Source organism: Canis aureus, chromosome 1 (assembly GCF_053574225.1).
Source record: "Canis aureus isolate CA01 chromosome 1, VMU_Caureus_v.1.0, whole genome shotgun sequence".
Lineage (NCBI taxonomy): Eukaryota > Metazoa > Chordata > Mammalia > Carnivora > Canidae > Canis > Canis aureus.
In genome coordinates, this window is record NC_135611.1 from 94848732 (window position 1) to 94864131 (window position 15400).

At 37.5% G+C, this 15400-nt stretch overlaps 1 long non-coding RNA gene across 3 annotated transcripts in view; it reads left to right on the plus strand.

The window, feature by feature from the left end:
- LOC144320773 (uncharacterized) overlaps positions 1-15400 on the plus strand; it is a 44805-nt gene that overhangs the window by 23124 nt on the left and 6281 nt on the right. The window contains exons 3-4 of one of the 3 annotated variants that reach the window (XR_013386414.1): positions 8732-8840; positions 10362-10474. This is a non-coding gene — a long non-coding RNA (uncharacterized LOC144320773). Of the gene's footprint in view, positions 1-8731; positions 8841-10361; positions 10475-10645; positions 10880-15400 lie in introns of those variants that run through there. The other 2 variants (XR_013386412.1, XR_013386411.1) reach the window with 2 other exon arrangements.

A 15400-nucleotide genomic window follows, 5' to 3' on the forward strand; every position in this document is an offset into this window, starting at 1 on the left:
AATCTCAGAATAGATTTTTGCTCCTCCTCATTTTCTTTGTTCTAAGGGTCATAATCCACTCCTCTTAACTCTGCCTGTTTCATCTTGGTCCTATAATTCCAGCCAACTAATTCCAACTCTTTTTGTTTTGAATCATTCAGAATCATTCAGAGAGTATGTGTTGCTGGGTTTCCTCCTGCCAGGGCATTCTCTTGGGAAAGACTGTCTCTCTCCTGCTCTGGATTTTGTCTACATTTAGATAGACACATCGCAAGACATACTCACTTTATCCTGGGTCAGTTTCCTGCAATTCTTAAGAATTTTTTTCCTATCCACATCTTAAAGTCCATCCTCCTCCAAGTAAAGGTTGCCTTGCTAATACTCTTCTAATTTCCCTCTGATCAGCCCTTGGTCTTACCCCTCTTCTATGCCATATCCTCTTCATTCTTTTATATGTTTTCCCCTTTGGCTTTCAAATATCTTTCCTTTTCAGAGAACATTTCTTTTCCACAATATTTCAGTTAGAATTGTCAGAATTTGAAGCTTATATCTTGCCTGTTTTGTTGTGGTTGTTGTGGTCAGTATCCTCATGTGCTCATTTGTACCCATAGTTCTGTTAATTTTCACCTTATGTATTTTGAGACAGTGTTAGGTGCATATACCTTCATAGTTGGATCTTCCTGGTCAATTGAATCTTTTGTCATTATGTAGTAACCACCTTTATCCATAGAAAGGTTTTTGCACAGTAGGTCTACTTTGGCTTCTTTGGCGGGGGGAGCAGAATGAGAAGGGCTGAAAAAAATAAATCTGAGCTTCCACCATCTTCCATTCTGCCCTGTGCTTCTTCACATACACTCATGGGTATAACTGTTAAAGCTGAGTTATGTTCTTTATGCAAACTGAGATGTGTCTATGGTCCACATTTTATTTCATTTCATTTCATTTGTATTTGTATTTTTATGGTCCATATTTTAAATGATCTTATTATTCTAAAAAGAATTTAGTTTGTGTTTTCATTGTGAAACATGTGGCCAAATGTGCCAAAATGCCCTTCTCCATACAGTGACAACACAGAAAGAAAAGTAAAATAGCTTAGCCTTTCAGTTGTGAGATCTAGCTCCATACAGTGCTGCTACTTCATTCACACATACTTGAGCATATTGTCACCATGATTGTAAAATATCTAACTTGATATTACATCGCCACACATCACGAGGGGGAAAAGTACCAAATACCATTGTCTTTTGAAAGGATAAAATGAAGACCACTGCTTAGAAAAGTACTTTTCCTTTGAACTGTGGTTCTTCCTTGAACATTTTCAGATCGCACCAGTTCAATAGTATTTTTGCAATTAATGAATCCAAACCTGCTGATATATGAAAATCACAAGCAAATGAATACTTATTCAGAATTTTTAAAAAATACTTTAATCAGGAGGGTTCCAAGTTTTTTACTATTCTAATTTAGCCCAACTAAAGCTATTTAAAAGTTATAGGTAGAAACAATTTTAAGGCAATTTCCCCCTTTATTACTTTTTAAAAATTTATTTATTTGAACTGAAAAATGAGAAGTTTACCAATTTCTTCCACCTACCACCCACCGATGAATATTTATTTAGTTTTTAATATGTTTTTTGACTTTTAATTGCATGAAACTTGTTTTACTGATGTTTTATATGAGAATATAGAACATACTGCTTAGCATGACTATTTTAAATAAAATTGCACACAATTATACAATGTAATGTTGATTGGTTTTATCTCTATACATCTCAGGAAGAATTATAGCAAAATTATATTGACATTTTCAGTAACTACTATGCAAGCTGAAGAACTATTCTTGGAAGGGAAGCAAAGAATGGCAGTGAACTAATTAGGATCTGTTTTGCACTGCAAGAAATAGTAGCTCTAAAACAATTAATTTTTTTTTATTAGAGGCTTATTTTTTCTTTCATATAATAGGACAAATGTGGGTGGCACATGGTGGGGATGATGCCTCTATGATATGATGATTATAGGAGTCTTTCCAACAATTACTCTACCAGCTCAAAACCAAAACCACTCATTTTTGCTCTAAATTCTCATATACATCCTTGATCTACAACTACTGTAGAGTAGGATCCTACTAGTAGTTACATTAAACTGTTATATTTTATTTCATTTGATGCTCTACCAATTTCACCTCTTTTCACATCTTTCAACTTGCATCAAAGTTGAATACACACATACTTTGTTTATGCATCAAGCACCATTGATACTGCTTTCACGGAAATAAGAAGGTTTGTAGCACCCTTCATATTCAGGGAATTCCACATAGAGCCTGCATTGATAGTAATGTATATTATCAAGGCTCATTTGGCACTGAACAAGATGGTAACAACTCTGGTTGGGATAAAAGAATAGAACTTTGAGTCTGGAAGCAGATTAATGCAATACATGACTTTTGTGGTCGCCCCCCCCCCCCTTTTTTTTCTTTGTTAAGAGAAGGTGGAAGAGAGAGAAAGAGAGCAGGAGGAGAGGCCGAAGGAGAGAGAGAGACAGAGAGACAGAGAGAGAAACCTAAGTAGGCTCTATGCCCAGCACAGAGCCTGATGCAGGGCTTGATCTCACAAACCTGAGATTGTGACCTGAGCTGAAATCAAGATTTGGCCACTCATCCAACTGAGCCACCCAGGAGCCCCTGTGGTTTCATTTTGATATTTGTATGTACACAGCCAGGTAATTGAAGAAAGACAGAGATCTAAAGAATTTGGTGTCCAAAGCTGTTTCTATACCCTTGACCACAAAAAACGTTTCCTAAAACTGATTTTGCATCAGAAAACAACCACCACGTGACATTAACATTAGTATCAACACAGTGAAATAAGATGCAACTTATATTGGAATCATTAAAACAATTAGCTCCTTATTTCATGAAACATTGAGAAATTACAGGTTTGTTTTTTTTTAAATCAGCTTTACTGAAGCTACAAGTGTTATTTAGGACCTCATAATAAGGTCTGTGATAAGAAGAATATTTTCATAACTGAAAAATCTGAGGAGAAATAGGCAGGAGGGCTGGAAGCCTGCTTCAGTGAACAGTCCAGTCACATCAGCACTGCAAGAGGGAGAAGTGGGGTACAGGTATTCCTTATGCCACAGAGAGAGTAAGAGAGGGAGAAATTAGACTTTATATGTCAATGAATAGAACAAATTGGTAGAAGGAGCTGGAGTCTAGGAAATAACAGTGTGAACAGTCCAGGAACTATGGTATGAGAACACGAATGAGATTTGTTGCTAAGATTCCTGGGAAATTCCCAGAAACCCCTCAGGGGGCCATACACTCTGATGTATACAACAGCATCTGTATGTTCAACACTGTGAAGTTATCACTTCAGAAGCCAGCTGAATCAAAAAGAAAATTTAATACTGGGATCAAATGAGACAAAAATTCTAATTCACCTGACAGAAAAGAAGGATCAATTTAAATCACTATGGGGATAACATGACTTTACATCGGGCCAAATCAGGCTAGAGGAACTCAGAGAATTCCAGCAGGAGAAACAAGCCTTAATGCTATTTTGTATGGGCAAGCTCTGGACACATTTTTTGTTTGGTTGTTTGTTTGTTTACTAATAGTTTGCTTGAAATAAAATTTACTCTTGTGGGTTGAATAGTGGCCCTCAAAATTCAGGTCCTCCCAGAACCTCAGACTGTGTCTTTATTGGCTTTACAGATATAATTACAATAAAGATCAAGATGAGATCCCATTAGATTAGCATGGGTGCTAAATCAAATGAGATCGTCCTTGTAAAACACAGAAAAGGACACACACAGAGGCACAGAGAATGCCATGTGAAGACATGGGCAGAGATTGGAGCAATGTATTGACAGTTCGAGAAATGCCAAGGATTGCAGACAACCCCCAGAAACCAGGGGACAAGTGTGGAGCAAATGATTATCTTAGAGTCCCCAGAAGGAACACCAGAAGGTTCATTTTGGACTTCAGGCTTCCAGAGCTGTAGAGAGAATACATTTCTGTTAAATCACTGAGTTTGTGACAATTTGTTATGGCAGCACCCAAGGAAAGTGGCTTCGGAATTGGTAAAGAAGTATGGATGTTAAGGGCGATTCTGATGAAAGCTCAGGAAGAAACATTGCAGAGAAAGTTTCTCATCATGAACATCCGTCTGTTGAAGAACAGAATCTTGGCAGAAATACAAATGTTAAACGTGTTTCTGGTGAGATCTGAAAAAGAAAGGAGGAACATATTATCTGAAATTGGAGAAAAGGTCATCTTTATTACAAAGCTAGAAAACTCAACTGAATTGTGTTCTTTTGTTTGGTGGAAAACAGAATTTACAAAAGATGAATGTGGATAGTTAGCAGAGATTTCCAAACAGAGCTCCATTCTGCCTGTAGCAAAATGTGTGAGGAAGAAGATAAATTGAGGAGGGGGTGACTAGGCAAAGAGGAAGTAGCACTTGACTGGAAGGTTCCAAGCCAATTGCATTTACAAAGGATGGAAACAGAAGGCCATTCACAGGCTGGGGAAGTAGGATCCAGAGGGAGGGCCAAGGGCAACGCTGTAGGGCAGCCTTCTGTTGAAGAGATTAGGTAGGGGCCCGGTGAATCCACTCAACCATCTCAGCTGAGCCAGGAAAAGAGATGTGGTTTTGCAGGAAGGATCTAATGTTGTGGGTCCGGATGACATATACCACAGACCAACAAGGTTTTTGGGAATGTTGCATCAGCTTCTCTGGAAGGAACAGAGACCAGAAGAAATGAAGGGAGGCTATCAAACTTCTGGGATTCTATAAGCAGGAAGGGGGCTTGCAGAGCTCCTTGGTGACAAACATGGGCTGTCCTTCAGTAACAAGGAAGAAAGACTCCAAACACAGATATGTGGACATGGAGGCAGAGGCCAGAGAGACAGGCTTAGAGCCAGGGGTCAACAGGACCACTCCTGAGGGCCCTAGGGACAGGGTGTCAGGCCTCAGAGGATCTTCTGAGCCTTAACAGAATTTGCTCTGCTGACTTTGGACTCATTTGGTGACCTCTCTATTCCTTCCAGTTTCCCTCTGTGGAAATGGGAAAGTCTATACTGTATTTGCCCCATCGTTCTATTCTGGAAGGAGAGAGCAATTTTCTAGTTTCATGGATTCATGGATAAAAAGTCCTTCTGAGCATGACCCCCACCCAGAGCCATACCCATGCCTGATGTAGAGTATTTAGAGGATGAGATTTGGGACTTAGAGGTGATGCTAGAATGGGTTAAGACTTTGGGAGATGCTGGGATGAGATGAATGCATTTTTCATTTAGGAGAGAGGTAAATGTTTACTACCTGGTAGGCACTGTCACTCTCTACTACTCCATTATTCAGTCTTACTAAAATTTTTTTGTTTATTTTCCCATGTGAACTTCAGAATTTGCTTTACTAAAAGACCTCACTACTCACTAAAACGGAAAAGGCAAATCAAAAACTTTCGGAGTTGTAATTGGGATCACATTAAATGTATTAACTTAGGAATAGCTAATATTTTAATTACACTGACTCTATTCAAAATCTATTGTTTAGAACAGATTTTCTAGGCCAAATTATTATTAATTCCTTTTCCCTTCTGACCATATTTCTTGAAAGACTTCTCCGTGATTGTGTCAAGTCCATTCTTTTGTCATCTTAGTTCTAGGTACGTTAAGAGATACAATGTAGAATTAGTGATTCTGCTTACAAGCTGTCTGTAATTTCATAATGAAGATAAGAAGTCTGCATTTATAATTCCAATCTGAGAGATTAAGTAGTAAGAATCCAACAAAAACAAAATCTTCTTTAGGATTTAAAGAACATAGGAGCAAAGGTAAAAGATCTCCACTCTCCTTTCCTATTTTCTGGACTATTTTATTAGGTCAACGTACCAATGGCAGTGGAAAGTAAGAATATGGACTTTGGAACATGCAGACCTGAGTTCATTGCCTGGAAGCAGAGTTCTGGTAAGGGAACTTGCCTCAGATTTTAGGAATAGCTGTCTTGCTTGTGTAATGGAAATACTTGTATCTTCTTTTTAGAGCTCTTATGGAGATGAAAAGAAATAGTTATCATAAAATATCTGTTAAATAACACATGCCTTTTAAATTGTACTGCCACTGCTGATACACTTCGGGTCTAAAGTTCAGTAAATCCCTGGCTATGGACACAGCCCAGGAAGGAAATACGTTTACTGAAATGTACTTTGAGAGCTGTAGATCTTAACTTATGTCATGTTTGTTACAGATGGAAGTTGTATATCCTTTTTTAAAGGTTCTTAAATATCACTTGAAATTTCAAAGCATTAGGTATCATCACTAAAAATAAATGGAATCAATAGAACAAAAAAGACTTATCTTGTATCGAATGGAAGTTTTCCTCATGTAGGCTTTTTACATTACTCCACAAAATTCTTGTCATATCTTTTGATTTTTTTGTTATTGATCTTGTTATGTAAATTAGGTAGTTTCTTTCGTGTTTCTTCTCAATGGTGGTTGATTACAGATGTATCTTTTTATAGTGCACTTCAGTCTAGAATAGAATTCTGCAAAACAGGCAAAAGCGACACAATTATAAATGCAGATTTTCTTCTGCAGCTCAGCCTAAGTTAATATGGACTATTAATCCATAGCTTCTTATCAGAAGTTCATTAAGGGTGTAGATGTCTAGAATATAATTATACTGCAGCTCTGTTGATAACTGTGAAACTATTGATCTACCTTCATTTATCTTATTTTATCTCCTTAAATTTTTATGGATTTAACCATAAATTCATAGTCCTCCAAAAGATAAGTTATTGCTGACAGCGCCAGGGATATGTAGCAACTCTGCCTAACCCTAACCCTAACCCTTACCCTAACCCTAACCCTTAGTTCCTTCAGCTAACGCAGAGGCTCACCTGAACAAAATCAAATCATCATTCCTACTTTCTATATGCTGTCACACTCAGACTTTGATGTTGTTAATTACAAATCTGTCAAATGTAGAAAGCTATGCTAAAATGATAAAGAAATGAACTTGAAGCACCTTGGAAATAAATGTATCAAGACAGTAACTCCTCATTTATGGAATGAGTTAGGGCTTTGAAGGACATATATTTTCATCTAAATCATTTTGCATTCCCCCCAAATTTTCTTTTCTTTTTTTTAAAAAATTCAATTAGCCAGCATATAATACATCATTTATTTCAGATGAATGGTGTTCAGTAATTTATCAGTTGCATACAACGCCCGGGGCTCATCACATCACATGCCCTCCTTAATGCCCGTCACCCAGTTACCCCATCCTTCCACCCACCTCCCATCCAGCAACCCTCAGTTTGTTTACTAGCATTAAGAGTCTCTCATTGTTTGTCTTCCTCTCTGATTTCTTCCCATTCAGTTTTTCCTCTTTTCCTGTGATCCTCTGCACTGTTTCTTATATTACTCATATGAGTGAAACCATACAATAATTGTCTTTCTCTGATTGACTTATTTCCCTGACCAGGTAGGATTTATTCCTGGGCTGCAAGGGCAATTCAATATTTTCAAATCAATCAACGTGATACATCACATTAATAAAAGAAATGACAAGAACCAAAAAATCCTCTCAGTAGACTCAGGAAAAGCATTTGACAAAATACAGCATCTTTTCTTGATTAAAACTCTCCACACTATAGGGATAGAGGGAACATACCCCAAATATTTTCCAATAACCATGAATAACTTTTTATAATTAGAAAGAAACTTTTAAACCTTATAGACAAGGAAATTCTTTTTTTTTTTTTTTTGACAAGGAAATTCTATATTATTTCAGGTTTCTTGATCTTTGAGCAAAAAGAGACTGCCAAATTAGACTGATGGGACCAGGTTCCCACCCAGGACTGAACTGGGTGCACATTCCAGTGTTTGTCCTATTTCGGTTGATGGTCCTATACTCTACAATTTTCAAGATACCAACATTAGTCAACTGCAGAACTGAAACTTGAGTTCCATCTTTGGATTCCAGATCCCATTGGATAGGCTTTCCCGAGCAAATGTTCATATCCCAACCAAAATATGTTTTATTTATCATTGGGAACAGACTGAACAGAAGTGCTGGTGATGAGGCTTCGCTGTCCCCACAGCGTGCAGGTACCACGGCCACGGGCGTTGCTGAGCGTGGAACAGCTGCCAGGCAGGTGGCGCGGCTGTTCCAGAAGGGATGTAAAGGTGTGAGGGAATTACCCTGTAGGGATCGCACGGTGGGGAGACACAGCCCGCCTTGCCAGTTAGAATCTCCTTGGTGCTGCCGTGGCCGAAACTGGATTCAAATTCATGAGTGCCCTGCTGCTGACTCGATGTGTTCCAGCCGGGAAGCCAGTCCAGCACCTCACAGGCGGGGCTCCCCCCTGCTGCAGTTTTTAATAATGAACACACCAAAGACTTCATTTTTCCTGTTTGCTAAAGATTTTATGGCCTTTCTTATAGTGCATACGAAGACATATTTTTTTCTGAACTTCATAGCATGAAATATATGTTAGTATAGAGTAGACAACTAGATATTGGTATTATTGATCCTATTTCTTGTTATTTATGATATTTGCTTTTAACTGAGCAGTTGTTTTTTAATCGATGTATATGATACATTAAATAGATAAACTGTTTTTGGCTTATATTTGCTCACACTTTAATAGAGATAATTGGAGTTGTGAGCAGTTCATATTACATTTTTAATATCCTTTTATTTCTGACTCAGATAATCCAAATTCTGATTCTTTGTTTTGAAAAGAGTTTTCATGCCCAGTGTGGAGCCCAATACGGGACTTGAACTCATGATCCTGAGATCAAGACCTGAGCTGAGATCAAGAGTCAGATGCTTAAGCAAACGAGACACCCAGGTATCCCTCAATTTTGGATTCTTTAACTATTTTAGATAACTTTCTATGCTATTTTCAAAATGCATTAATAAATGACTGCTGATCACTTTTTCCATCAACTATAATCTCCATTAATTGGGACTTCTGAATAGTATGATATCAAGCGAGGTTCTGAATAAAGCATTTGATAAATATTTGTTGTATGAATAAGTTAGCTGATGATTCTGAGGCACTATAGTGCTGAATAATCAACTTTTCAAAAAATTTTATTATTAATGAAAATTTTTTCTTTACATTTCAGTGTGCATACATGTTTTTCACGTATAGCAATAAACCTGCATGTAACATGCTATACTAAATATTTAATTTTTCCAAACTTACTCACCATGTATTGAACTTGCTCACTCTAGTAAAATAATACAAACAGAAAACTTAATAAATTTGGGAGTTATTTTTGTATTTTAAATTTTATATGTTTTTCTAAGAAAATGAAAGCAGCTGTTTTTGTGGCTCACAGGTCATAAGAAATGTAATAATAATTTACTTATAAAACCAGAACCTCAGGCTGAAAAGATGCCAATGGGTGTGGTATGGCAGTAGCTTTGAAATCACGTCCAGGAGGAGTGGGTTATGACACTTTTAATCTTCTCCTTCTGTCTGTGTCCAGAACAGAAAGTCTGCAATGTGAGAGAAACATGAGAGGCCGAGGAGATAAAGCATAAGGGATGTTTCAATAAAGAACAATCAAAATTAAGAATAACCTCAGAAATATTTGAGAACGAGAGAGAATTTCTTTAGTGTATTTAGTATATTCAGCTACCAGGGCACCTGGGTGGCTCAGTTTGTTGAGCAGCTGGCTCTTGATTTCAGCTCAGATCATGGTCTCAGGGTTCTGGGCTGGATCCCTGGGTGAGGCTCTGTGCTCGGCATGGAGTCTGCTGGAGGATTCTCTCTCTCCCTCTCTCTGCATCTCCCCCTCTTGTGCTCACACACTCTCTCTCCCAAATAAATAAATAAATAAATAAATAAATCGTTTAAAAAATCACTGGAAAAATGTGGAAACTTAACATTGTAATCAAATGATAGATTCTGTGTTTTGATCTAAGATTTAGCCTTTCTTGAAAATAATTAGGATAGAAATGTGTGTTCCTGGGTGAGGGAGTTACTCATGGCACACTCTCACTAATAAGTAGGAAAAATGGAATAAGTTATAAAAAGTTATGTGTTTGGAGGCAGGAGATATAGGTGGAAACAGCAGTATTGAATGAAACTAAAATTTCAAAGAGGGCAAACCTTTGGTGGAGGACTAATGATAGGCAGTTATTCTTCCTGTTGTCACGGTTTGACCAACAAAGGACTGAGGTAGATGGGAAAAAGAAAAACTAACACAAAGTTTAGTATCCACATGGAACTAAAATAACAAAATTGCGAGTCCAGGGGACTCCAGAAACCATTTGCTGATTTCTATACCAGAGAGTAAAAAGCATATTCCAAAAATCTTCTGAAAGGCAGTAAAATCTCTACTAACCTCACAATCCTTAGGAAGGAAGCATTTCCCCAAGCTCCCCAGGCTGATGAAGGTGAAGAGGACCAGAAAATCAAACAGACCTGAGAAAGTTCTGGAGATAGTGGTGAACTGACACTAAGGAACACAGGTATGTTTTATTTGTACATATTTTTTGCTTTTATTAGAGAGCATCTGCTGGGGGACAGAGAAATTGGGAGAGATTTTAATGGTTAGCAAAATACATTTAAGATTCAAGCATGCAATTTTGTGAATCAATAGCTCACTGTTTCTCATTTCTGAGTAGTATTCCATTGTACAGGTGTACAACGTGTTTATCCTTTCATCTGTTCAAGGACATCTTGGCTGTTTATATTCTTTGTCAGCTGTGAATGGCAATTATAAATGTTCATGTAAAACACTTACTGTTTTCATTTTAGCAATTCTAATTGTGGTATCTCATTGTATTGTTAATTTGAATTTCCCTAAAGACCAATAATATGGTGCTTTCTGCTGTACTCCATTGATATTTTTATTTCAGGCTAGTTAGCATGATGCTGGGAATAAAATTTGGGTGATGGAATTCTCTGATTTTTAAATTAAACCTCAGTTTTAGGCAATCACTCTGAACCTTGGTCTTTTTTTTTTAAGGATTTTTTTTTTAAGGTTGAACCTTGGTCTTAAGAATATGAATGTCACTAAGTATTCCTACCCCTTCTCCAGAAAAAGAGCTTCATTTTCCCCCCTTCATGTTTAGTGGGTTTCCATTATGCTCCCAGCCTGTGGTTTGGTCACAGTACTCTCTGCAGATTGAGACTTTTATTCACTTGTAAAGGTAGGGGAGATGATAGATTTTCAGTGGGGGTCTCCATTCCCTTTCCCTAGGACCCAAACTATGGTTTAATTGATGTTCCTTCTGTAGATTATGACTGTTGTTTTTTAGGGAAAATAAAGGGGGATGGGTTTGGGTGGAGTTTTGGCAGTGGCTGCTCTTCCTTCAGCCACTAGCTTTCTTGGTATTCTCATCTTCCCAGTGGTTGTCTGGTGGGGTTCCTAGAGGAGAAAACTTGCAAGAGGGCGAAATCCCTCCTTTATATCAGTGGTCTCCAGGGGCTTCACACTCTCTATAGAGTTCATGCTTCAACTACTTGTTAAAATTTTCTTTTTTGATACTTCTACCTGTGTATATGACATTGGGACACTTCTGTCTCAGGCAAGCAAATGTTCTGCTGTTGTTCTTGAAGGCACCTGTCTCTGTAGCTGTTACTTCAGTTCTTTCATGATCTCATAGAAATTAGTCAACTTCCAGCTTTATAGCTCCTTCCCTTATTTTAAGAATAGGGGTGATACTCTTTCTAGCTCTCTATATAACTAATCTAAAATCAGAATTCCAGTTGTCAAATTTTGAAGCTATTGGCTGATAGACTAAATAATTCAGCTGAAAGTCTTTAAAGGACAAAAGTGGGCTTTTTAAAACCACCTTCTGTGTTTTAATTTTAGATATTGTACTTTAAATTCTAGAATATCCACTTTAGGGCTATGTTGTTAAAAGGCTTACTAATCTTTCAGTTAAAATCTATTGAGGGCCCCACCTGATAAGGAGGGATGAGGGAGAAGTAAACTAAATCTTACCCAAACCAAAATTTAGTAATTAGATGGAAGTCACCAATCACTTACCGTTTTTGCCTACCAGAAGAGATGGACAAGTGATGGAAGATACCATCTGGACCCTCAAAGGTTCTTTTGTCCAAACTATATGGCATGCAGTTAAAAATTACAAGACATGCAAGGAGATAATACAGTATGGCTAAAACCAACAACAAACAAACAAGATAACAAAAGTCTGAAAAAAAATGTCTGCCAGGTGATCCAGAAAATGACCTTAGCAAACAAGATATTATAATAATTATGATTAATATGCTGAATAAAATAGAGAAATATAGACATAAAAATGAACACATAGAGAATCTTTACCAAAGAACTAGACATCATATAAAAGTAAAACCCATAGCTTATAGTTGAAAAATATGTATGCGAAATTAAGAACATAATGAATAGATTCAAGAACAGATTGGATAGAATAATATTACTGAAGTGGTCAATAGAAATGTCCAAAGTATAATACAGAGAAAATAAAGAATAGAAAAAGAACAGAAGAGACATGGGGGACTTATCCCAAGTTCCTGCATGCAATTGGAGTCCAAAAGAAGAGAACTAAAATGGAGCAGAAAAAAATTCGAAGGGATATTTTATCTGTAAACATGTCATAGGTTTTAAGAAATATAGTAATGAGGGCAGCCCTGGTGGCTCAGTGGTTTAGCGCTGCCTTCGGCCCAGGGCATGATCCTGGAGACCCAGGATTGAGTCCCACGTTGGGCTCCCTGCATGGAGCCTGCTTCTCCCTCTCCCTCTGCCTGTGTCTCTGCCTCTTTCTCTCTCTCTGTGTGTCTCTCATGAATAAGTAAATAAAATCTTTAAAAAAATATATAGCAATGATACCAGCAAAATGGCAAAGTAGAAAATCCCAAGGACTGATTTCTACACATAACACACACACACACACACACACACACACACACATACACTCACATGCACCCACCAGAAGCTGTCTGAATAAATTTGTAAGAGCTCTGAAAATAGTAAAATGTTTGTAGAAACCAAATGGTACTCATCCTAACTCCATCTCCTGCCTGACCTGGTCTTTGCAGGTAGTAACTTGGTTCCTAGTTCTCTCCTCAAATTAGAGGAACAGACTTTTTTTTTTCAAGTTACTATGTACATCTGCTGTAATCTGAAAATTTCTGAAAGATTGATGTGAGACATTCATTTCTGTCTTGTATAACTTGGAACACAAGCAGGAAAAGTAGTGGGAATAGTTTGTAAAAACTAGGAGAGATACTTAGAGCAAGAGGTTACTGGTAGAGATATAGAATAGACTATCCATGGCCCAGAAGTGCTGGGGTGAGACTCTTTGGAAATTAGGGTATTTCAAAGCAGCCATATCTAAGGGCTGAATTTAGAAAACCATGTGCATGGTCAGAAAAGATGAATGCTCAGAAAAGATCTAAAAGTACCTTAAGCTTTCACCTGGGGGATTATTGAACCAAGAAGGTTCAGAATAAGCCTAGGTAAGTGGTGAAGGAATGCACAGAGCCAATCTGAAATGGTAGGGAAAGAAGGTTGTTTACTTTTGAGAGTTTATTTTTGTGTGTGTTTTTTTTCTTTGTTTCAGCGTAAGGCATTCAGGAAAATCTGTGTCTGTATGACTAAACACTAGCTGAGGGAACAGGCTTCAGTAATCATAATGGCAAGAAGAAGTTTTTGAAAATTAGTTGAAAAACAAAAAGAAAATTAGTTGAGACAAATCTGAAACAAATGGGCTACTATAATCTTTAGTAATTAAAAAAACCAAGCGGGCAGCCCTGGTGGCCCAGTGGTTTAGTGCTGCCTTCAGCCCGGGGTGTGATCCTGGAGACCCAGGATCGAGTCCCACGTCAGGCTCCCTGCATGGAGCCTGCTTCTCCCTCTGCCCGTGTCTCTGCCTCTCTCTCTCTCTCTCTGTGTCTGTCATGAATAAATAAATAAAATCTTAAAAAAAAAAAAAAAAACCCAACCATCCAAGTCATCCCCAATCCAGAGAGCATACTTATGAAAGACTTTTTAGATTGATTTATTCCAGAGAGAGAATGAGAAAGAGAGAGAGAGAGAGTGAGAGTGAGCGAAAGGGAGTACTTGAGCATGCATAGGGGGGATAGGGGCAGGGGGAGAGTTCAAGCAGACTCCGCACTGGACATGGAGCCCACTGTGGGGCTTGATCTCATGACCCATGAGATCATGACCTGAGCTGAAACTAAGAGTTGAGCGCTTAACTGATAGAGCCACCCAGGTGCCCCTAGACAGACTTTTTTTTAAAACTGTTCTAAATATACTCAAATTAAGAATATAACATGGACAAGTAACTAAAGGAAGTCAAGAAAATGAATATTAGGGTAAAATGAGAATTTTGGTAAAGAGAGAGAAACACAGAAAGAAACCCAACAAAAATTCTAAAGCTAAAATAGTACAGTGATTAAAATGACAAATTCAGAGAGACTCAACATTAGGTATGACCCCATGCAGAAGAATTTGTGAACTTGAAGATAAGACAACTGAAATCATGGAGTCTGAGAAGAGAAAGAGAAAATAATGAGAAAAATAAACAGAGAATCAGTGATGTGTGGGACAATCCCAACCAGGCCAGCATAAGAATTATGGGAGTCCCAGGAAAAGACAAGAGAGAGAAAGAGATAGACAGTGTATTTGAAGAAATGGTGTAAAAAATTTTCCAAATTGGATTAAAGACAAAAATAATGTAAACCTAACAAGTTCAACAAGCTCCAAGTAGAGTAAACTCTAAGATACTCACACTGAAACACGTTAATGAAGTTATTGAAAAAGACAGAGGATCTTGAAAGCAACAGAGAAATGAGTTTTCACATACAGGGGATTCTCAGTAAGATTGTCAGCCAATTTCATATCAGAAACCTTGGAAGTTTGAAGACTGTGGGATATGTTCAGGTAGCTGAAAGAAAAATGCTGTCTGAGAGTTTTATAATAAGCAAAACTGTGCTTCATTTTTGAGGGTAAAATTAAAGAAACTAGACATTTCCAGATAAACAAAATCTGATAGAGTTCCTAACCATAAGCCTCTCTCACAAAAAAACAATAAAAATAAATCCTTAAAATTGAAACGAAACAACTTGAGACAGTAAGTAGAACCCATAGGAAGATATAAAGATCTTTGGTAAAGAGACATACGTGAGTAAATACAAAAGTCAGTATGTTGAATATCAAAGACACCCAAAAAGCCAAAACATCCTGAAAAAATAGAACAGAACTGGAGGACTCACATTTCCTGATTTTGAAACTTATCATACATCCACAGTAATCAAAACAATATGGTATTGGAATAAAGATGGAAATATAAATGGATGGAATAGAATAGAGAGCCCAGAAATAAATTCTTACATGTACAGGCAAATATTTTCAACAAGGTGCCAAAACCATTTAATAGGGAGGAAAAACAGTCGTTTAAGCA